This window comes from Vipera berus, assembly GCF_964194415.1.
Source record: "Vipera berus genome assembly, chromosome: 5".
Classification (NCBI taxonomy): Eukaryota; Metazoa; Chordata; class Lepidosauria; order Squamata; family Viperidae; genus Vipera; species Vipera berus.
This window is the reverse complement of record NC_138207.1, coordinates 95391457-95413871: the sequence shown is the minus strand read 5'-3', so window position 1 is coordinate 95413871 and position 22415 is coordinate 95391457.

Here is a 22415-nt window from a genome sequence, read left to right as displayed (position 1 = left end):
GTAAACCTTTAAAATAGATTACCTTATCTATACCTTGCTTGGTTAATGGGTCTTTTGGTGATAAAACTCCTTCTCATCTATAGATCTGAAACAATTCAGAGGTCATCTGAACATCTGCAGCTATCTTTTGGCTGGAAACTCCAGTTGGCTGCTAAAAGGCAGCAAAGAGGTAAGAGTTTATAGTTTTTCTTTCTTAAAAAAACACCACCCATGTTTTATTATATAAAACACAAGTCGTAGTATTTTAAAACACAAATAATATATTGTCTTATTTAGGCACAGTGGTATTTATAAAAAGTTAATGGAAGATGATCACAGCAATCCTCTGATAATTTAGATAAACTTATTTTAAAAAAAGCTTTATATCAATATAGTATTATTTACGTTTTCCAAAATATTAATGTTGCTTATGCTCAAGAGTTTGCACGAGTTTTGCTTTACTGCCTTCGTAAAAGGTAAAGGTTCCCCCGCACATGCGTGCTAGTTGTTTCCGACTCTAGGGGCCGGTGCTCATCTCCGTTTCAAAGCCGAAGAGCCAGCGCTTGTCCGAGGACGTCTCTGTGGTCATGTGGCCGGCATGACTAGACGCCAAAGGCGCACGGAACGCTGTTACCTTCCCACCGTAGTGGTCCCTATTTTTCTACTTGCATTTTTACGTGCTTTCGAACTGCTAGGTTGGCAGAAGCTGGGACGAGTAACAGGCGCTCGGCCTTCTACCATATCCACCTGAATTTTTTGCAGCCCAGAAGTGATAAGCATCACCTTGGACTCTGTTTTAACTTCTTTGATGTCTCGATGGTGTTCTAGAGATGATGGTGTAATTTTCCCCAACCCTTCTTCTAATATTGGCTCACACTCCCAGCAACCCACTGTGACATAAAAACCTTTGCTTGCCTCAGCACTGATAAGAAGCAAGTTGTGCTGGAATAAATAGATCCATTACGATAAAAAAAAATCAACAGTTCATAAATGGAATAACTGGCCTTTCAAAATTGTGACTCATCGGCTGCCATTTTAAAATGTGAAAGTGCAAAAAAGGGAGGGCATTATGTGCAAGAGGAATAATGGGTTAGGGTTTGTCAAGGGCAGAACTACCCATCTTTAAGCTGCTTAAGGCTGTTTTCTGCTGGAAAGCATGAACTTCCCCTGTAGGCACAAGATTTGACGCAGTCTTCCAATAGTTGAGGGACTGTCGCAGAGAAGAGGGGGACAACTTATGTACCTGGAAGCAAGACAAGATATAATGGGTGGAAACTTTATCAAAGAGAGATCCACCCTAGGAGTAAGGAGGAATCTTCTGTCAGTGAGAACAATTAGTGGAACGGCTTGCCTCTGGATGTTGTGGGTGCTCCAACGTTGGAGGTTTTCAAGAAGAGATGGGACTGCCATTTCTGTTATTCTATTCTGTTCGGTTGCACTTTTCACTTCTCTTACAAACTTTCCTCACCGTGGTATCTATGTCTACATCTAAATGGCTATGTCATCATTATTTCCCTCTCTAGATGTCCTTAGACTTTACGTCCCTATGATGGGATCCACACAAGATCTCAGGGTGTCAGGAATTATGGCCGTTATAGTCCTAGTGGAAGCCGCTCAGCAAAGCAGCTGGTGTATCTGGAAAAACACAGGGCTGCAATAATAAAAAGAGAAGGGCTTAGAGATTCCTTGAGCACGGCCCTCTTTCTTGCTCTTTCTGTCAGCAGGAATGGCTGCCTTATCTTTGGCTTCTCAAGAAAACAGCCAGAGGCTTAATTTTAATTGCTTGAGGATTTTTCAAGCCATGTCGTTTGGTGCTCAGAATGTGTTGAGCTTCTTTCTGATTTATGATGAGCTTTAGCTGGAAAGCGTCCGGGAGAAGAAAATCTTTTTTCTCAGGAGGCTGCTGGTTCTAACAATCTGTTTAGGAGCAGCACTCATAAGGTTGAGAGCACATTCTATTCTTTGACGGTAAAACCACCAAGGTTTGTGGGCACAGAGGAGATTGCACCTGGCCTTTAACCTGGTCCGCATGGTTACCTCGCATCCATTTCCTTTCTTGGCACAAGTTCACTTTTCCCCTACAGGCCTGGCCCCAGTCCATCACCCCAAACTCAAGGTTGACCCAAATGCCTTGGCTCCCTTGCTCCCTATTTTCAGCCATTTGGCCAAAGCCCCGCTCAACTGATGAACATTAGCCCAACTGGGAGGAGCAATTACTGCTGTCAAGTTCCCCAAATTCAGCACATGCTTTCCAAAATGCTATTAAGTCTGGCATGAATACTAGAGATGGTTGGCATCAATTATTGTGGGAAGGCGAGATTATTATGCGCCTCCTTCATCGGAGAAGCTCACCTGCCCCTACTTTGGAAGGCAACATCCCAACCTCGTTGGCTCTGCTAGTGCTTGGACACATGCTCTGGTGGGGTTTTTCATTGCTGTGCATATCTGACATTTATTTTGTGGCCTCCCTTGACACTCTGCTCTGCTCCAATCTCTGTGTGGGTTCCGAATCTTGGACCGAGTTCCAGCCACAGATTGCCAGCAATTGAGTTTGGAATCAGACAGAGACACAAACACAATTCCGTTGAGTCTTAATTCCTTGAATATATCACTGTGCAAAAGCCAGATTTTCCTCCTATCCAGATGAATGTCTTCACATGTCAATTGGACATAAAATCTAATCTTATAACCACTTTCTAAATTGTTAGCCTGCTTTCCATCACTCTTCAGTATTTCCAGGACTCGAGAAAGAAAAAGCTTCCAAACTCTTTAAGCAGTGCTGGTCCCTGCAGAAAGATACTCTGATGTTGATGTAAAGAAGCAAAAACAGTTTTAAGTTGCCTCAATAAAAAATATTGAGCAGGATCCAAAGACTACTTTGGAAATATGATTCCAAATGACAGGAAGTTAGCCTTCTTACTCTTTTTTTGCCACTACAGTTGTAAAACAGCTGCTTATATCCCCATGAAAAGGCGCTGTAAAAACAGTACGTGAGTGCAAACCTGATTTGTTTTTTCCAAGGTCAACAAAAACACAAACCTGCTAAACAGAAATGAGAGGGTTTTTTTTTAATTATGCAGTATTATTTAACCCCCACCAATCATTTTCAAGTATTGAGAATATTTCATAGGAGTAGACCAAAAATACATATGGTAAGCATCATAGCATGGGTTAGTGCCAGCTTTTGAAATTCCTACAGAGGTGGGATGAATACAATTTAGGATGAAGAGCCAAGAAGGCATTCTAATTTATCAATTTGGAAAGTCCCTGCCTTTTTGAATTTCATTCTGCAGACCTTCAGATGCTGAAAAGAACCTCCAGTAGTTCTTCCCCCATTCCGGGAAGACGTGTTTGTGTTTTAGTTTTCTGTTATCGTGAACCGCTTTGAAGCTTCGGAATTGAGCAGGATGCAAAACCTCCAAAAATGAAATTATGACATTAAATTTCAGTCTTGGGAATGAAACCTCGAGGGGAATGTACCTGGAGGCAAAGGGCATTAAGAGTGGAAGTCAATGCTAGGAAGAGCCCTTGGTCTGTAGAAAACTTCAGCTGTTACCAACTCATTGGCCTCAACTTGAGATCATGCCAAATCCGTTGAATCATTATTCTCCCATCTGGACTCTGAAACTGCTGGGTAGAAATATTTATGGATAACTGAAGCTACCATCATTTATGCTAGACAATAACAAGCCCCATTACACCCAGCTGGACTTTGTTAAGAAGAAATATACATCAGGTCGTGTACATTTTCAAACTGGCAGCTCAACAAATTAAGTAAAGGACATAGATTTTGATTTTGAGGACTTTGGGAGAATGGTTTTACGGCATCATGTACTGTTGCTAACAACAGCAGCAATAACAATTTCATTTGGACACCTATCTCCACCGCCTTTAAAGAAAATGTATCTGAAACCCGTAACAATCTCATTCTAGTCTGCTGCTCTCTCTTCCATAATTCTATGCATTTTACTACAAGGACAGACCAAAAATGCAATTTTCCTGGCAACATCCTGGAAATTTTCGGATTATGTACATTTTAAAAAAATAATCTTTTTTTTTACATTTAACATTTTAAGTATGCCAACCAATTGAGAAACATTTCAGTTATTTATTATTGCCGCTGGCAGGATTTAAAGCAATTTGAAAAGGAGCCACATCTGGTCTATTTTTTTCCCCTTCCTTTGGGAGGAATGGACGAGGAAAAAGAGTCGGGCTTTGCCAAATGGAAAATGATAAAAACACAGTAATGATATGTTGCAATATAATGCAGAAGGACCCCTTCCTCTCAGGATAGCTTTCCCATTGAATGCTTTCCAGTATAGATTTATAATTTGCCCTCCTTTCTGCCTTTTCTGGGGTAAAGCAATCCTTGGTTTTCATATTTCAACCTCTTGGAAGACCATCAACAACAACACAAAAAGGCCAACACTTGTTTACACACCAAAGGAGAATATTTGAAGGGGAGGGAAAGTCAGGACATTTACTGTCACCACTTCAGAAGCATAGCAGATTCTTTGTCTGTGGAGATTCTCCATAGTCATCCAAGTCATGGTTGTCCCCAAGTTGCTTTTTCAAAAGGCAACTGGAGTTTGTTTTTCCTTGAAGATGTTTTGCTTCTCATAACCAGTTAACAAATGTATGCAGGAAGCACACCACAGTAGTAAATGGGAGACTTCAACTATCCAGATATCAACTGGGAGACAAACACTGCAGTGAGCGGGAGATCAACCTAGCCGACAACTTTGTCACCCAAAAGGTGGAGGAGGGAACTAGACGCAAAGCTATACTGGACTTAATCCTTACAAATAGAGAAGAAGTGATAGAGGGAATTGGAATTGCTGGAAACTTGGGTGAAAGCGACCACGTCATACTGGAATTTAATATAAATTGTTTAATAGAAAACAATCCAACCAACATCCTAAACTTCAAAAGAGCCGACTTTTACAAACTCAGAGAGAACCTAGGAAAGATCCCATGGATGAAAATCCTAAAGGGGAAAACAACCCAAGAAGCGTGGGAAACCCTGAAAAATGGGATCACAAAAGCCCAGATCTGCACAATACCATTGAGAAAGAAAAACAAGAAATCCAAGAAGAAACCAGCATGGCTGCACAAAGATCTATCTAACAAACTAAAAGACAAAAAGGACAAATACAAAAAATGGAAAGAGGGGCACATAACCAAGGCCGATTATCAGCAGACAGCCAGAACATGCAAGGATGAAGTCAGGAAAGCAAAGGCTCAGAACAAAGACTTGCAACAGAAATCAAGGACAAAAAAATAATAATTCTTCCAACATATTTACAAAAAAAAGGCAAGGAAACTATAGGTCCAATAAAGAGAGAAGATGGCAAGGAAATTACAGGCAACGGAGAAAGCAGAGCTGCTTAACTCATACTTCACATCTGTCTTCACACAAAAAGAAACCATAGCCCAACACTGCAAAAAAAAAAACCACTGCAAAAGACATACTAGAAACAAAAATCAAAATAAGCAAGAAAATGGTAAGAGAACACCTATCCAACCTTGACAAATATAAATCACCAGGACCTGACAGATTACATCCCAGAGCTCTGAAAGAGCTGGCAGATGTTATCTCAGAACCATTGCACCACATCTTTCACAAATCCTGGAGCACTGGGAAGTACCTGAGGATTGGAAAAGAGCTGATGTGGTCCCCATCTTCAAGAAAGGGGAAAAAATGGACCCAGGAAACTACAGATCAATCAATTTAACATCCATACCTGGGAAGATCCTAGAAAAGATAATCAAAAAACAGATCTGCGAACAACTCGAAGCAAACAAAGTCATAACTAGCAGACAGCACGGGTTTGTTAAAAACAGATCATGCCAAACCAATCTTATTTCATTCTTTGATAAAGGGACCAAACTAGTAGACCAGCAAAACATGGTGGACATAGTATACCTAGATTTCAATAAGGCACTTGACAAAATGGACCACGACCTACTCCTGGTAAGCTAGAAAAAGATGTAATAGACAACATCACCACCAGATGGAGCTGTAGCTGGCTGACAAACCATACTCAGTGAGTAATCCTCAATGGCACCACATCCACATGGAGAGAAGTAAGCAGTGGGGTACCACAAGGCTCTGTCTTAGGTCCAGTACTCTTCAATATCTTCATAAATGACTTAGATGAGGGAATTGAAGGGGAACTCATTAAATTCACAGATGACACAAAACTTGACAGGAGTAACCAACACCCCAGAAAACAAACTCAGGATTCAAAAAGATCTTGACAAACTTGAACAATGGGCCCTATCCAATAAAATGAGTTTCAATGTGGAGAAAAGCAAAGTCTTACACTTAGGCAGGAAAAACCAAAGGAACAAATACAGATTGGGCAAGACCTGGCTGAAAAATAGTAACTGTGAGAAGGGCCTTGGAGTCACTTAACTATGAGCCAGGAGTGTGCTGCAGCAACCAAAAAAGCTAATACAATCCTGGGTTGTATAAACAGAGGCATAGAATCAAGATCACGCGAAGTATTAGTACCGCTTTATAAAGCCCTAGTAAGACCACATCTAGAATACTGCAGTCAGTTTTGGTCATCACATCACAAAAAAGATGTTGAGAGTTTGGAAAAAAAATTCAGAGAAGAGCAACTAAGATGATCAAAGGCCTGGAGACCAAAACGTACGAAGAAAGGCTGCAGGACTTGGGTTTGGCTAGTCTAAAGAAAAGAAGAAATAGGGGAGACATGATAGCAGTGTTCCAGTATTTGAGGGGCTGCCACAAGGCAGAGGGGGCCAGGTTGTTCACCAAAGTACCAGAGGGAAGGACGAGAAACAATGGTTGGAAACTGATCAAAGAGAGAAGCAACCTGGAATTAAGGAGAAACTTCCTGACAGTGAGGACAATTAATCAGTGGAACAGAAGTTGCCTTCAGAAATTGTGGGCGTTCCATCACTGGAAATTTTCAAGAAGAGGCTAGATAGTATAGGTATAGGTTCTCCTGCTTGAGCAGGGGGCTGGACTAGAAGACCTCCAAGGTCCCTTCCTATTCTATTCTATTCTATTCTATTCTATTCTATTCTATTCTATTCTATTCTATTCTATTCTATTCTATTCTATTCCATTCCATTCCATTCCATTCCATTCCATTCCATTCCATTCCATTCCATTCTATTCTATTCTATTCTATTCTATTCTATTCTATTCTATTCTATTCTATTCTATTCTGAATTCTATTCTATTCTATTCTATTCTATTCTATTCTATTCTATTCTATTCTATTCTGAATTCTATTCTATTCTATTCTATTCTATTCTATTCTATTCTATTCTATTCTATTCTATTCTATTCTATTCTATTCTATTCTATTCTATTCTATTCTATTCTATTCTATTCTATGAAATACAACGTCCAAGCATCAGCACTGTGAAAAGCACCAACCCTCTCAATGTCACACTAAAAAGGCGGAGACAGGAGTTTGCGAAAACAGAGACCGTTTGCCAGAGAATTTGTTAACCCCTGATTGGAGATTGACTAATAACCAAAAAAACAAAACAAAACCTCAGATCCAGCTTTGCCTCTTCTGCAACCACATTGCTTTAGTACAGTAGACTTTTGGCTAATCATGGGCCAAAAATCTTCCTTTTCTAAGTGACCAGACTGGGACTCTAGGACTACATTTTCAAGCAATTCCTCAAAGCTCTGAAATTTTGGGACTTTCCATCGCTCAGTCTTGCTTCTTGTATTTCTCTTGGATGCCGGAGCCATTCCTTTGCTGCACTCGTGTTATTTCATACTTATAGAATTAAAGTGTGACTTTTCAGTACATCAAATGCTTCCTGTTTGAAGTTCACCACCACATTCTTGCACTGCCTGAGCCCCCACCTTCAGCTTCTTCCAGAAATAACAAGAAAGCCTGAAGAGGTCCAGGAGGCCTCCTACAACAACATGGACATCAGCTGCGGAGTCAGCCTGGTTTCTCTCAAAGCCAAAGTCACGTTGTGTCTCTCCTTTGAATCTCAGGACCTGCTAACGCAGCTGCTTCCCTTTTCTGAAACTGATTCTTTCTTTCCTTTCTCAAAGCAAACGAAAACCCCATTTAAGTCTTCAGTAAATGAACACATGAATACTTGCTGCCATGGTGTAAGCGGGAAGGACTTCTACATCCAGTTTTTGCTTCTGGAGCTATGGCAGGTCTGTGCCCTGTCCGCACTCTGTCGGAAGGTCTGCTAGCTATCAGCAGAAGGAAGGAATTGAGCACATAAGGGTGGTGGAAGAGATTGTGACCCACCTCTTCTGAGCTGAAAGGTTTGTTTTTGTCCCCATGTCCCCAATAAGGAAACTCTGGGTGGCTTACGGATCATAAAAAGATAAATAGAAAAAGTGCTATTTTTTAAAAAAGTATGCAATGTTTTTTTAAAAAATATTCTCTTCCTTCTTACCCCACACTTCTTTGTTGTCACCCTTTAGAGGGAGGGAGGGAGGGAGGAGGAAGAGGAAGAGCAAGCCATGACAAGCCATTTCCGTGTTGCTGCCAGATAGACTGCTCAATATGTCAAGCTCCACTTGAAGGGTGAAGTTTTAATCTGACAAATAATAAACCTACCAGTTAGCCAACCAACCAACCAACCATTTTGCATTCTGTTTAGTAAAACATTGGCACAATTAATATAATAGTCTTATCTGACCTGAATTTTTGGAAGTGTAGAATTAATGTCTTCATTGTAATCACTACATTATGGAAGGCCACATAATGAGCTGATTAGAAAATGAAAAAGTGGCATGATCAAATGGAACAGCTCAGCTCTTAGGCTGAGTTCTCTTCCACCACTTATCATAAAATTTATCATAATCTGTAAACCTGCCACGATCAAATGATTAGCAAGGAATTTGCGAGCCCTCCGGCACAACCCATGCCCTCTCCTGTAGCCTACTAGCTATTTTACATTCCGCCCACTTCTTTGCTGTTTTGTTTTGCAGTTCTCAGCGGACAAAAAACAACAACCGGAGATTAAAGAGCCAGCAGTGAACCCTCCAAGTTATATTTAGCATGATGGATGCCCGTCTTCACCCTTTGTTCTTACTCATCCAAAAATGTAGCTAGAACTGTTTGCTAAAAAGAGAGAAACTCGAGTTTGGATTATTTGGCAGATGCTATTGAGGAAAGGATAGGGATACGGTGGCTCAGTGGGTTAGGACGCTGAGCCTGTCGATCAGAAGGTCAGCAGTTTGGCGGGTCGAATCCCGAGTGCCGCGTAACAGAGTGAGCGCCTGTTACTCGTCCCAGCTTCTGCCAACCTAGCAGTTCGAAAGCACGTAAAACTGCAAGTAGAAAAATAGGGACCACTACGGTGGGAAGGTAACAGCGTTCCGTGCGCCTTTGGCATCTAGTCATGCCAGCCACATGACCACAGAGACGTCCTCGGACAAGCGCTGGCTCTTCGGCTTTGAAACGGAGATAAGCACCGGCCCCTAGAGTCGGAAATGACTAACACGCATGTGCGGGGGAAACTTTACCTTTTACCTTTATTGAGGAAAGGAGGAAATATGACTCGAGATAAGCCTAAGGAGAAAAGTGCTTTTAATGGAAAAGTTGGATTTAACTAAACATCATTTTTGCGTAATATTTTGAATGTTCTTTTGTGCTGTGACTGTTGACTCAGGAAGGCTCCTTTTTTTGATGTCAGTGCCCCTTCTTTTTGGCCCTGCCAAAATGTGGAACTTTTTCCTCAGCTCTTTCATTCAACTGAGAAAAATGGCAGAGCAAACCAGGAGGAGGATGCTTGGTGGACAAGTCAACTGAGAGGTGTGTAACGGAAAGCTACCCATAGAAGAGAAAAGATATGTAGCTCAGCGTTGAACAGTAGGGTCCTATGTGTGTTCTGTACCAGCCTGCTACCAGCCCTGCAGAAAAGGCAGGGACAACCCCTTTTACAAGAAGGCAAGAGGCTGGAACTAAGCCTGCCAAATTTATTAACATAAAAACATAAACAGAGCAAAGAGAGCAAACACGAACCATGAAACAGGAACTATTCAAACGGTTGCCTTCAGCAAACCAGCCCTCCCACGCATTCCCCTTTTATACAGTTCAGGGCGTGGCTTCTCTCTGCCTCCTTCCGAGGTGCCCCATTGCCTTCCTCTGTTTACTCCTGATTGACTGCCTCCTGCGTCGGGCGTCCTTGAACAGGGCCAGCTGTGGGTCATCTTCATCCACGCTGTCAGGCTCACACAGCTGGGTCTGTGTCGTGACCAGGTGGGAGGGGCCTGGCTGAGGGCTCTCATCAGCAAGCTCTCCAACCTCCTCAGCAACCTCTCCAACACCCCTCTCCTCCTCCTCCTCTGAATCGTCCGACAGGCTGACCCTGAATCACAACAATGTGTTCCCTGAGATTGGTGGTTTCCTTGCAGATGTTTGATGACCCAACTACGTTACATCATCAATGCTAGAAGGGAGTGAGGTTTGTGGAGAGGTGGCGGAGGAGGAGGACTATGGGGTCTTTGGTCCTTTCTTGAGTGGGTTGCTTTCTTACAGATATTTCATGACCCCATCATCAGTGAAGTGTAAAGAAACATCTGCAAGAAACGTTTGAAGGACCAAGCTGAGAGGGCATCAAGGAACCCACAGGAAAAAGGTGCAGCTCTCAATCCCAGAAATTCCTAGCCAACAATATTTGTCTGCCCTTGCTATGGGCTAGCAAGGTTGGCCAGCATCTTGGTTTTTTTAATGACAGAAAGAAAAGTCTATAAAATATCTTGCCAGTCTACTTTTGTGGAAAAATGTCTCCCAGGGCAGTTTTGCACTGTGCTATGTCTTTGAACTTGAGTCCTTGGCTGTAAATACAAAGGTCATATTGTTCTAACCATCGATTTGTAGGACAAACTTTAGGATACGACAGGGCTTTTCAACTTTTTCACCCATTGTACCACGTTTAGGATATGGCAACATTCGAGTACCACCAGTCGCCTAGCAAGGTGTCAAAAACTTGATGACAAAAAAAAAGGAAAAAAGTGATGAAGTACAGGTAGTCCTCGACTTACAACAGTTCACTTAGTGACTGTTAGAAGTTACAAGGACCCTGAAAAAAGTGCCCCCCAAGACACAGCCGAGGAAGACACCTGCCTGCCCGCCCGGCGGCGCTCTTCCTCCTGTCCGAGGTTTTCATTGTTATGAGCATTTCTGTTGAGGATTGGCAGTGGAGTGGGGTGGGGGTGGGGGGTCTTTGGTTTTTATTTTCCCCCCCTCTGCTGGGTGGCTGCAGCAGGTTTTGGTCACTTCACATGACCCTGGGACACGGTGACCGTCATAAATATGAATCAGTTGCCAAGCATCTGAATGTAAATCACAAGACCCTGGAGATGCTGCAACATTCCAGCTGATCAGTGCTACTTCTGGGCTCAGCAGAAGCACCAGGATCAGTGCTGAGCTCCAGCTGGAGCCTGGCGCTGATCTGGTGCTTCTGCTTAGCCCTGACAGCCCTGCAGCTCCAGCCGTCTCTCGCTCAGGCTTGTGCGGTGCTGCCACCGGTTCAGCTTATTCCCCTCCCCCGCTACCACTTTTCTAGGATGGTCGCATACTACCTGCCAGGTGCCAATGTACCACAGGTGGTACCCTTACCACTGGTTGAAAAGCCCTGGTACAGGATACCATAACATTGTAATGCCACCAACAGTTGTAAATTTTTTATTTATTTATTTATTTATTATGGGACTTATATGCCGCCCTATCTCCCAGAGGACTCAGGGCGGCTAACAACAATAAAAAAACAACAGTACAAAAGTTAAGAAAAAAATTAAATAACAGCCCCAAATATTAATTACACAGTTAAAAATTAAAACTTTTAAAAACCCATCATCAATCCAGGTCAGCCTGATGGAAAAAGAAAGTTTTGAGGTCGCGGCGAAAGGACCGGAGGTCTGGGGCCATCCGAAGCTCAAGGGGGAGTTGATTCCAAAGGGCTGGCGCTCCCACAGAGAAGGCCCTCCCCCTGGGGGTCACCAGCTGACATTGTCTGGCCGACGGCACCCTGAGGAGGCCCTCTCTGTGTGAGCGTACTGGGTGATGGGAATTCGTTCCCGGCAGCAGATGGTCCTGCAAGTATCCCGGGCCTAAGCCATGTAGGGCTTTAAAGGTAAGTACCAGCACCTTAAATCTCGCCCGGAAGACAACCGGTAGCCAATGCAGCTCACGTAGGAGGGGTGTAATATGGGAGTATCGGGATGCTCCCATCACTACCCGCGCAGCCGCATTCTGCACCAGCTGGAGCCTCCGGGTGGTCTTCAAGGGCAGCCCCATGTAGAGAGCATTGCAGTAATCTATCCGAGAGGTAACGAGTGCATGAGTGACCGTACGTAGGGCATCTCGGTCCAGATAGGGGCACAACTGGCGCACCAGGCGAACCTGGGCGAATGCCCTCCTGGCCACGACTCCAATATGATCTTCAAAACTGAGTCATGAGTCCAGGAGGACGCCTAGATTGCGCGCCCTATCAACGGGAGGCAACACCTCTCCTCCCATAACCAAAGATGGAACCTCTTGGACAAGTCGAGATGCCGGTACGTAAAGCCACTCAGTCTTGGCCGGGTTGAGCTGGAGCCTGTTCTTCCCCATCCAAATATAAGTCTAGAATAAATAAAAGCAATGATTAGAATTCAGCAATCAGTTCAAACTTGATGATAGTCTTCCTGATTTGAGTGGAACAACAAAAAATGCAAGTAAATTAACTGAAACAGCGGAAGCCCTTCACTCTCTGATTTTCTTGGACAGCATTGTGTATAAATAGGAGCAAATCCCAATAAATGCAACTTTTTATATAACAATATCTTAATTTTCCCATACTATACTTCATCAATGGCCAGAAGCTGAAAGATCTTCTCGGTCCCTAAGATTTGGAGTGAGATGTGATCATAAGATTTCTTCCTTATAACTGAAGGCCACTTATATAACTTGGTCCCAAGAGATCAAAGGAGCTCATTATCCACATGACAATGAATGATCTGAGCTACAGTTGTTCCAGTTGTGATGCAATGCAAATACCATTCAGAAAATGTGGCTATCTGGATAGCACACTGTAAATGAAGACACGGTCTCAGTGTCTGAGAAGTTTTGACAAACTCCAGTTGTCTTCTGAGGCACATCTTGGCAGGAAATGTGCCTCAAAATCTCTCTTGTGTGTCTTAGAAGGTTGGCAGGCATCTCTTAAGGCTTTTCTTCTGAAGGCTTGCTTGATCAAGCCTTTTGCAAAACTTGTTTCTGCGCATGAGTGTAGAATGCCCCCCAAACGCTTAAAAGACAGGAGCATTTGATCTTGTGAGAGAGGCTGTTTGTGTCTAAAATTACCACTTATAAGTAGCACACAAGGAAGAGAGGAGAATCAACCCCTTTGGTTTGCAGAAAGGCTTCAAAAATAGGGGAACTGCCCAAAATATAGAAATTCTTCTCAACATTGTTTTGTAGACATTTGTGACAAGAATCTGGCAAAACCAACAAGCGAATCTTAGCTGCTGGCAAGTATTCTGATACTGCAAACCCCCACTAGATGGCAGGCTGTCCTTAAAATCAGAGAGGGAACAACTGGATCCTGTGGTCAAGCTGAGATTTTGGCATTGCCGCTCCTGTCAGCTGTCCTCAAAAGGTCTGTTACGATGACTCAAGATGCTTTTTGACGTTGTTCTTGAGAAATGTCACGAGTCATTTACAAAAATCCGGGCACTACAGAGTTCTTCTGATAAATGTGGTTTGGAAGGATTTTTGCAGTCCTTTTTAAAGGCTCAAATGCTGGTGGGTTGTTTTTTTCCCTTGCAGGTATTTTTCCTTTTTGAGAAATGCTACATGTCTAGAGCAATCTTCATGGTTTTTGACAATTTGCAAAAGCCTACTGCAGTGTTTTTAGAGTAAGAATTCAGTTCAGACGAGAGAACTGAATTTAAGCTCATAGCAGTCAGTGCATCACTCTAAGCCAGGGCTTTTCAACCTTTTCACCCACTGTACCACTTTTAGGATATGGCAACTTACGAGTACCACCAGTCGCCTAGCAAGGTGTCAAAAACTTAATGACCAAAAAGAAAAAAAAGGAAAAAAGTGATGTACAGGTAGTCCTCGACTTACAACAGTTCACTTAGTGACTGTTCGAAGTTACCATGGCCCTGAAAAAAGTGCCCCCCAAGCCACAGCCGAACAAGACACCTGCCTGCCCGCCCGGCGGCGCTCTTCTTCCTGTCCGAGGTTTTGATTGTTGTGAGCATTTCTGTTGAGGATTGGCAGCGGGGGTGGGGTGGGGGTGTTTGGTTTTTATTCCCCCCGTCTGCTGGGTGGCTGCAGCAGGTTTTGGTCACTTCACATGACCCTGGGACACTGTGACTGTCATACATATGAATCAGTTGCCAAGCATCTGAATGTAAATCACAAGACCCTGGAGATGCTGCAACATTCCAGCTGGATCCTGGCGCTGATCCTGGCGCTTCCGCTGAGCCCTGACAGCCCTGCAGCTCCAGCCGTCTCTCGTTCAGGCTTGTGCGGTGCTGCCACCGATTCAGCTCATTCCCCTCCCCCACTACCACTTTTCTAGGATGGTCACGTACCACCTGCCAGGTGCCAATGTACCACAGGTGGTACCCGTATCGCTGGTTGAAAAGCCCTGCTCTAAGCCATCATAAAATTTGGTTCATCTAGCACACTGAGTAAATGTAGCCATTGCACACTTGTTTCCTGTAGTTTATAGCTTAGCAGGTTGTGTAAATCCAGACAATTGTGACTCAAAGGAATCGTAAATGAATGCACCCTTTTTTTCTTGAGAGTGTTGGAGTATAAATCTCACTCAGTAAGCATCCAAGACAAAACTGTCATATCTAATCTAAATCCAGCAAACTGCAAAAAATAAATAAATAATCAGACATAGTTGAATGTACAGCATCATGGGCTCCCGACCACCATCTTGATTTTTGCAGCCCCAATTTTCTAGCCCTCTAATGGCCCACTCTGTGATTTGCAGAGGGTTTTCTCTGTTAGGTAGCGACATTTAGAAATGTCTACTAACTGGAGGACTGATGGACATCACTTGAACGGAGCTTTGGGGAAAGATTCTGTAATACGTAGTTTTCAAACCCAAAGAGAACAATCAGACAAAGTTGCCAGCTGAAGTTCCGGCTCTCCCATTTGCCAGAAGCAGCAATGTTTTTCCCCAGTTAAACATGGGAAAAGGGAGGAGGAAGAGGAGGAGTAGCCACAACCTCTTTGTGTGTGTGTGTGTGTGTGTGTGTGTGTGTGTGTGTCTCCCTGTCTCACACTCCTTGCATCTCCCACCATCTGCGTGTCTCCTCCTTGTTGCTAAGCAATTGCTTCCCGATCCCGCCACACACAGACTCAGAGAAGGTTCAAAGAAATTGGGAGTGTGTCAACCAATGATGTTGCTATCTTCTCAGGAGGCCTGTCTCCAGAGAGGGGAAGCCATGCAACCTTCAAATTAATCTTGGTGTAATACTGCTGACCAAAACTGCAGAAAAGATATTGAACTCCTTACAGAGAATTCCAAAAGGGAAGCAATATTTCCTTGCTGTACCAAAAACAGGAAGCGCATCTGTATTCCGTTTGAGTCAAACGTGTCACACATCGAATTTATACTGGCTTATGTGAAAATAGATGATCTCTTTCTCTTTAGGCTTGTTGAGAGGATTTTTTTTCTTTACAGGATCCCACAGACACAGCATTAATTCTTTTTGACAGCTTCAATGTGTTCCTTAATATAAGAATCCTGACTTATAGCTCATCAAGCTAAGCCCTGTGGCATGGGTTTTTTCAATTCCTTTTCAGCAGTGTTAGGTAGGCAGTCAAAACAATTGAAAATTTTTGGGAGACATCATAACTCTATGGAGAAAGATGGGTTGTAGACCTTGTTCATTTAATATTTTGCCCTGCTTATATTTGTGAAGAAACTTGATATCTGCCTTGCTCAATTGAAAGGAAGGGCTGACAAAGATCCAAATGAAAATGGGCATCCGAGATCAGATCTTCTCTGGGATCGAGTCAAATCTGAACCCTGAAAATTCTTTGAATCAATTTCTTCACAAATACAAGCTGTCTATCAATCCTGTCTATCCTCAGGTGCAAAGAAGACTTTTTATGAGACACATACTGTGTTAAGCTTCATATTTGTTCACACAACCCACTGAACCATAAATGTGAGTTTCTAAAACATTACTAAAAGGGACGCGGTGGCTGTGGGTTAGGATGCTGAGCTTGTCGATCAGAAGGTTGGCAGTTTGGCGGGTCAAATCCCGAGTGCCGCGTAACAGAGTGAGCGCCTGTTACTCGTCCCAGCTTCTGCCAACCTAGCAGTTCGAAAGCACGTAAAAATGCAAGTAGAAAAATAGGGACCACTACGGTGGAAAGGTAACAGCATTCCGTGCGCCTTTGGCGTCTAGTCATGCCGGCCACATGACCACGGAGACGTCCTCGGACAAGTGCTGGCTCTTCCGCTTTGAAACGGAGATGAGCCCCTAGAGTTGGAAACGACTAGCACGCATGTGCGGGGGAACCTTTACCTTTACCTTTAAAACATTAGTGCTATGTTGGCTAGTTCATTGCAGTCTCTCCATTGATGGATTGGTAGAAAAGTTTCTGATTCAACAGAAATTGGACATTCTGCCTATGGTGTGCAATTCGAGCTTTGTATCTGCTGATTTTCTTGGTCATGGTTATTATTTATTGCTTTATTATTTCCAATGCTTCCTTGATCTTTCTTGCCTCTAGGTGATATTTTCTTGATAAGGTATTCTTTGGTCATCATCATCATCATCATCATCATTACCTACTGCAACATGAAAAGTCACCTAACATAATTATTCAGCTTATGGAGTGACACCTTGAATCTCACTTTTAATTTTCAGTCATCTGAATTTCTGGATGTGTAATTTGCATAGCTAATTAAAACCAGTTCAGTTCTTCATCCTTTCTGATGCATCCTTGCAGCCCCTATGGCTCCTTTCTCTTGACTTTCTGACGTTCTTGGCTATGCTTTTTAATCATTGAACTACAATGATTTATTGAGTCAATTAACTTTGGGGCAAGCTTCTCCATTTCTTTTTACATCTAGTTTTCAAACCATAATCCAGCCTCCACACAGTGTTCATCATTAAACTTTACAGTGCTAAGAGCCCATGAGAGTGGAGTTCAAACTCTGTCCTATTATCCACAGCAAGGAAGTATAAATGGAAATACCGTGTTCCTGTTAATTCCATCTTATGGAACCAGCTATGGCCCACTTTCCTTATGCATTTGCAAAATGTATTTTTTAAAAAAAATTCGTAACTTATTTTGCGTTTCTCCTAGGATATATATGACCCAGTTTGGCTGTCTTTGTTGGAAGTCTGAATGTGGAGGCTGAATCCCCAGCGCAGAGGCTGAGTGCATATGCAGACTTTGCAAGAGATTCCTGAATTCCATAAAACAAGGCATCTGATCCTGTCATGATCTGGTCAGCTTGGTGCTATGAGATCTTCTTTCAACTCTCCGCTGGTGATACTTAATGGGGTTCTCCGTTTTCATGGAGTGCAGGAAGTCCCACTCAATTTTCCGAATCCTTTCAGAACGAACTGGTAGCACCACCAAATTGTGGCTCTGCCCGGTTGGATCTATGGTGCAACCGATCAATTGGCAAAAGGTACTATGGTCAGTGTATGGTATCTCTGAAAAGTTGTAACAGATGTCATCCAACAGCTAGGTTCTTCATCCAATTCAATGGCCCAAACAAAAAAAGAGTGAGCAGCAGAAATAATAATAATAATAATAATAATAATTTTATTTGTATACCGCCCTTCTCCCGAAAGACTCAGGGCGGTGAACAGGGCAAACATATAAAAATACAAGAATACAAATATTAAAAAAAGATTAAACAAGGTGCCCAGAACTAACAACAATAAGTTAAAATGCACTAAAACAATATTAAAATCCAAACCCATCACCCATCAGGCCAGGCCGGCTTGTTCGAACAAGTAGGTCTTCAGATCGCATCGGAAGGAGCGAAGGTCGGGCGCCATCCGGAGCTCAACCGGCAAACGGTTCCACAAATCCGGCGCGCCCACAGAGAAGGACCTCCCCCTGGGGGCCACCAGACGACATTCTCTGACCGGTGGCACCCTGAGGTTCTTCAAGATGCTTTATTTAAGAGCTTTGCCTGTCGAAGTGTTATGGTTACTTTGATCATCCTTGGTTCCAAATCCCACCTCATTAGCATTTTCAGCTACTACACTGATCACATATACTGATGGATTTCCAAAATCATCTTAAGTAAATCGCTGGTCTTCCCATTCATAGCTACTTTGCAGTTGCAGCATGTGTTCATATCTAGCATATCTGCATTTCTCTTCTGATGGGCGACGTTCGTCTTGTACGTTTTTCTCCACACTATTTGCATCCCTTAACTCTGCTCGCCGCTCTCCTTTCTCTCTCTCCTCCTTCAGAGCTGTATTTCAAAAGTCTGGATTATTATTATTATTTGCAGAATTCCCTCGCCCCCTAAATTTGTCAGTTTCCTTCACAGGTTTTCTAATACACAAATGTTCTCGGATTATCCAATCCCTTATTAATGAGCCTTGATATCTTCAAAGTCAAACCTGGTTATTTGCATTTTTAAATAGCTACAAGTGCCTTCCCAATTGCTGGATTCCAGGGGGGTAAACAACCTAACCTACCATTATAACCAAAGAATATTGTCTTGGAGAAATGTTTCCATGTAATGCATTGGTCCTTTTGAGTGCTGTTAGGGGAAGCAAGACAAAAATGTCAGCAAGGATCATAGCGCCAGGATAAAATAAAATGAAATGGGTGGATTTGATTTAAACTTAATTAGTGCAGTGAATTAACCAGTGAATATGGTTAATCCTCAGATGTTTCATAACTCTGTCTCCTGCCACTTTCAAAATAAGAAACCGATTGTATGATCTAACGGGTCATCTTCTGTCAAGTCTCTAAGAGGGCAACTTTCTTTTTTAGTGGAACCTATGCATTTTAGTGACCATTTCTAATTTTATACATCTTAAGCTGCCATGAAAATCAAGACAATGTTAATAGCAATAGGACCTAGAGTTATATACTGCTTCATAGTGCTTTGCAATCCTCTCTAAGCAGTTTACAGAGTCCGCATATTTGCCCCCAACAATCTGGGTCCTCAGTGTAATCTCAGTTCTCTCTGTTTATAAATTGTGCACAGAAATGTGTATAATGTACAAAGGTGATATTTATTTATTTATTTATTTATTTTAATTCCATTTATATCCCGCCCTTCTCCGAAGACTCAGGGCGGCTTACAAGCTTAGCAGTAGCCTTCATTCTATGTATATGCCTGCTTATTAGGGCTTTCACACACACACCCCAGCGGCATTATTACAAAGTCAGCTTAATTGCCCCCAACAATCTGGGTCCTCATTTTACCTACCTCGGAAGGATGGAAGGCTGAGTCAACCTTGAGCCTGGTGGGACTCGAACCTGCACTAATTACAGGCAGCTGGTGTTACTTAAGGAGGCATTAGCCCACTGCTCCACCAAGGCTCTTAAGAAAACTAAACACATACACCCCGCCCAAAGGCTTTTTTAATGCTGTCTTATTTGGGATCAACCTGCGCGAAATGGGGATGCTAAGAAAAGCCGATTTATTTGTTTATTTTTATCGTGGCATGAAGCTGGTAAAATCACCTGATGCCTAAGTTAAATTATCAGTTTGGCTACAGATCAGTTTACACATTGCTGCATATACTTGTTTTATTCCGCCCAACACTTTGGACCTGTCTAAGAGCTGCATCCCAACTACACCTGAGACAGTTAAATGCTCAAAACTGAGGCCTTCCCACCTGGTTTGACACTCATTCAGATCTCCTGGCTAGTGCTGGGGCCAAAATCTTCCAGAAGGATGATATGTTATTGTGATACGTGTTGTCCTCTTCACAAAGTTTGATTTTGAAAGGCCCGTTGTCTCAGCATTCTTGATTATCTGCTTATCTCTGTAGGATAAAGGTAGAGCAAATGAAGGCATCAAAAACCCATTTAGAAAGTAAGCATTTTTTTTCCTACTCCATATCTAGGTTGTTCCTGAAAAATTAATGCATTTTTGCACTGGTGAACATATCCCAAAGAAACAAGTTTTTATTAGTGTCTGAAATCAAATGCCTCCCAGTGCCATTAACTAATGCTGAAAAGCTTTTGCTCTTTTCCCTTGAATTAAACCAGAAAATATACACATCTGCCTGCTGCATAGAGACATTCAAACTTCAGCTCTACATAGGGGGGTGGGGTGGATGGCACAGGGAAGTTCATCCAGAAAGACCACATTAGTAGCCAGCCACATCCAGAAAAGTTTTTTCCCCCCCTTAATGTGTCATTCTGGATGAAGTCAGAAGAAACAAGTCAAGGAAAGATGCATTCACAAAATACAAGAAGCTTGATAAGTTTTGATCTTGGTTAGGCTATTGAGTGGGAAATGGTTTAGTTCAGCCAGCTGATTAAAAGTTTGGTATGAGTGCAATGCTACGATAGCAGAACAAACAGAAAAGGTTTCCAGTCTTATCTCAACTCTTGGCACAACTTCAGAGGAGGTCCATTCGTTCAACTATTTCATGTCCAGCAGTTACGGGGCTGAAGCATCTCAAGGAAGCAAATCTGGGTTTAAGTCACCCTTTCAAGTAGCATTGGTACTAAAGCACCCTCTGACCCACAAGAAAGTTTTGTGAACCATGCCAATGTAAAGAAAGGCGTTTGATCTATAGTAGCAAATTGTTTGTGTGTGCTGGGATTGCAAAAAAAAAAAAAAAAAAGAGGTCGATAACTAGCATGTTGTACGGTCTCTCCTAGGGTACAGATTGTGCTCGCTCAGTTTCCCCTGAAGAATCTCAGTTTGGTCAGTTGTGGGAAGCTACATCTAGACCTCCTTCCCGGGGTTAAAATTCCTGGATAGCGACAGCATTTGAAAATGGATCCAGGTTTCAGAATATAGTATAATCCCAGCCAGAAGATTTCTCTCCAGCTTTGGTTGGATTTTTAATAAGCATTCGGATCTGAGTTTTTATCCTAACTACCCATCAAACAACAAATGAACGTGCCAACTCCCCCCCCCCCCCAGTTTTCCTCCAACTGCAAAGGTTCCACCAGTTGGATTAAATTAAGGGGGGAAAATCACCTCTCCAGACTGGTGGCAGGCATATTAATGTTTTTAAGGATTAAACTTCTGCTGGAAGGAGAAATGCAAACTCACCCCAGAGGGCTGCTGTTTCCTCTTGTGAGGAAGGGGTAGTTGTGGAGTTCATCTTTACAGAATCCAAGAGGTTCTTAATACTCTCTTGAAGCATCTCCTTTCATGGTATCCCAGACAAGGTTTTAACTCTGCAAACGCCCAGCCTTGGTCACCAAAGGTCGGGGGTATTTCTTGACACTTGCAAACCTCCCGTGATTTCCTATTATCCTCCTCTCACTTGTTGCTGGCAGGAAAACCAGCTGATACAGGATCCATCCCAAAACCCTTTTGCAAAAGGAAAAGAACACCATGGATATCTGGTAACTGAAACACTTATTAGGAGGAGGTGTCTGGAGAGCAGGAAACGCTGGCTTATGGGCTGCAAGCTTTTTTTTTTTTTGCCCCAGAATTACAGCCATGCAACTAAGCCCCCTGCCCTGTTAGGTAGCCTGGGACCTCTAAAATTGCGGGGTGAATCTGCAGCTCAATTAAAAAAATGGACCAACGACCCACCTCTTGCTCACATTTCCTTCCCTTTTCTTTTTTTTGAAGGCTTAACTGTTTGCTTATTAATCTACCCTGGCAAAGGATTTGTTGTTTGGCTGAGCTCAGGGGAAGCCACAAGGAGCCCATTCATTGCATAATGGCAGACATGGAAGCAGCTTTTACAGATTCATCTATGCTGCTGTGTACGATTACCGAGTCGGTGCAGTCAATTGAATGCAGCAGGGTTGCTAGGCCGGCATCCCGGCGGCTGTTTTGGAGCAGCAGAAACCAGACAGACAGAGAGACAGAATGCAGGGAAGGGATGATGACTTTGTGCCTTCCAAGGGCAGCAACTCAACAAAAGGGCAAAAGGAAGCAAACGGAAGACGGAATTCATGTGGCAGGTTTGCAGAAGCAACTACAAGAGAGGTCAAAGAAGTCAAGTTGGCTTGAGTGACTGGAACTTATGAAGCAGGGCTTCCAGTATCTGATTGTGGTGGCCGCCATCTTCATCTCCCTTGCAGTTACCATGCAGGATTGCAATTCGACATGCCCCCTCTGGGAGGTTTTCACATTCAAATGGCAACATTTTGGAGATCACCTCAAGAAGCTGATTGGTGGAAAAGGCTTAGAAGGTCAGATGTCCTGGCTGAGATGATTTAAGGCAAGAAGAGCCATTGGCCAGTTCTAAGATGGCGGCGCCTGGATTGGCTGCGGCTGCATTGGCTCTCGAAGGTGAAAAGTTTTGGGAGGGATAT